Raw genomic sequence first — 3,248 nt, forward strand, 5'->3', positions numbered from 1 at the left:
ATGAGTTTCAGGTAGTTGCTTTTCTGTGGCGTGAGTCTCCTCCTCTTCTATCCGCTTTAATGTCCATTGGTGCATGGAGGAGGAGGTGTGTCGCTTCCCAACCTCTAAACCTCTGGCAGAGGAGCGCAGAGAAAAATATTGGACAAAATGTTTTTGGGACACCTATCATTTTATTGAATATTCACAGATACAGAAAAACACCAAGAGAAATCAGTAATAATAGCAACACACCAAGTACAGTAATAACAATAATCATAACAATAGCAACATTTATCTTTATTGACATATAAGTAAACAGACAATATATGTAAAGTATAATCAATGTTTAAGGACATTGGACCTTTTGTATAATCCGCCAAGCAGAGCATCAATTGTATTACTTTAGATTTCAGACGCACATTGCTTAAGCGCCGCATTATATACATTGCTAGAACTGCCTATTGTATGTCGCCCAGCGACCGTATGTTAAATGATGCTAAACTAGGAGGGTTATGAAAGGTTGTTTTGAGGGACTGCTAGGACAGATTGTGTTTTTCATACCACCACTATCCACAGGGGGGTTCCTGTACTCAAACTTGTATTTCATTCAACTCACATCTTCTTGGATGTGGCACCTTATGACTTAAATGATCAGACCACTTAGTCTATACAGCTGGTTTAGAGAAACTACAATGAGTACATTACACCAATAGTTCAACATCAACCTTCCACTACCGACACTATCTACACATTTTGTATTTGGTTGAATCTAATATAAATTCAGTCTCAAAATTGCATAAAAACTAGTTTACAAAAGAATGATAATTTAATTTGTATCCTGGAATAGTTATATAACATTGTGGGATAATGAGCATCTTTGTCTTAATTTGGCTTAGATCAGAGATGACCCTCCCCCTCTCTGTCTCCCCCCCCTCTCTGTCTCCCTCCCCCCCTCTCTGTTTCCCTCCCCCTCTCTCTGTCTCCCCCCACTCTCTGCCTTCCTGCCCCCCTCGCTCTGTCTCCCTCCCCCCACTGTCTCCCTCCCCCACTCTCTCTCTCTTACTGTCTCTCTCTCTTACTGTCTCCCTCCCCCTCTCTCTGTCTCCCTGCCCCTCTCTCTGTCTCAGTCCCCCTCTGTCTACCTGTCTGTCCCCCTCCGTCTACCTGTTACTCGTTCCCTCTCTCTGTCCCCCTCCCCCATCTCTCTCTGTCTCAGTCCACCTCCGTCTACCTGTCCGTCCCCCTCCGTCTACCTGTCACTCACTCACTCACTCACTCACTCTCTCACTCTCTCACTCTCTCACTCTCTCACACACACACACACACACACACACACACACACACACACACACACACACACACACACACACACACACACACACACACACACACACACACACACACACACGTGTCCAGTGACCTCCTCAGTGCTGGGCCTGTGTAGATATTTTTGGGCAGTGTGGGAAAGAGTCTGTCTAGTTGTCTCCATAATGACTAAACAAAGAGGTGAACAGAAAAACAACTATGTGTTTAGAGAGTTGGCAATGGCATTAATGAGTTCCAGGGTGAAATGTTCTCTAGATACAGATCTTGGATCAGCTTCCTCTCCTCCAATCCCAACCTTAACCAACCATGAGGAATATGCAAAACTGACCCAAGATCAGAATCTAGGGGAAAACTTCAACCCTGTCTCAGAGCTCTACTGTAAATGTCCGTAGAGCTCTGAGACAGGATTGTGTCGAGGCACAGATCTGGGGGAAGGGTACCAAAAAAAAAATGTCTGCAGCATTGAAGGTCCCCAAGAACACAGTGGCCTCTATCGTTGTTAAATGGATGAAGTTTGGAACCACCAAGACTCTTAGAGCTGGCCGCCCAGCCAAACTGAGCAATCGGTTGGAGAATGGCCTTGGTCAGGGACGTGACCAAGAACCCGATGGTCACTCTGACAGAGCTCCAGAGTTCCTCTGTGGAGATGGGAGAACCTTCCAGAAGGACAACCATCTCTGCAGCACTCTACCAATCAGGCCTTTAGAGTGGCCAGACGGAAGCCACTCCTCAGTAAAAGGCACATGACAGCCCACTTGGAGTTTGCCAAAAGGCACCTAAAAGACTCTCAAACCATGATGGTCTGATGAAACCAATATTGAACTCTTTGGCCTGAATGCCAAGCGTCACGTCTGGAGGAAACCTGGCACCACCCTGACGGTGAAGCATGGTGGTGGCAGAATCATGCTGTGGGGATGTTTTTCAGCAGCAGGGACTGGGAGACTAGTCAGGATCGAGGGAAAGATGAACAGAGTAAAGTATATCAAAATATATCTCCATAGGCCTACCAACACCCCAATATATATCCATAGGCCTACCAACACCCCAATAAAGCTCCATAGGCCTACCAACACCCCAAATATATCTCCATAGGCCTACCCACACCCCAAATAACCAACACCCCAATATATCTCCATAGGTCTACCAACACCCCAATATTTCTCCATAGGTCTACCAACACCCCAAATATATCTACATAGGTCTACCAACACCCAAAATATATCTCCATAGGTCTACCAACACCCAAAATATCTCCATAGGCCTACCAACACCCACACATGTATCTTCATAGGCCTACCAACACCCCAATATATCTCCATAGGCATACCAACACCCAAAATATATCTCCATAGGTCTAACAACACCCCAAATAACCAACACCCCAATATATCTCCATAGGCCTACCAACACCCCAATATATCTCCATAGGCCTACCAACACCCCAAATAACCAACACCCCAATATATATCGCCATAGGCCTACCAACACCCCAATATATCTCCATAGGTCTACCAACACCCCAATATATCTCCATATCCTACCAACACCCCAAATAACCAACACCCCAATATATCTCCATAGGTCTACCAACACCCCAATATATCTCCATAGGTCTACCAACACCCCAAATATATCTCCATAGGCCTCCCAACACCCCAATATATCTCCATAGGTCTACCAACACCCCACATATATCTCCATAGGCCTCCCAACACCCCAATATATCTCCATAGGTCTACCAACACCCCACATATATCTCCATAGGCCTACCAACACCCCAAATATATCTCCATAGGCCTACCAAAACCCCAAATATATCTCCATAGCTCTACCAACACCCAAAATATATCTCCATAGACCTACCAACACCCCAAATATATCTCCATAGGTCTACCAATACCCCAAATAACCAAAACTCCAATATCTCCATAGGCTTCCCAACA

Source organism: Salmo trutta, chromosome 25 (assembly GCF_901001165.1).
Source record: "Salmo trutta chromosome 25, fSalTru1.1, whole genome shotgun sequence".
Lineage (NCBI taxonomy): Eukaryota > Metazoa > Chordata > Actinopteri > Salmoniformes > Salmonidae > Salmo > Salmo trutta.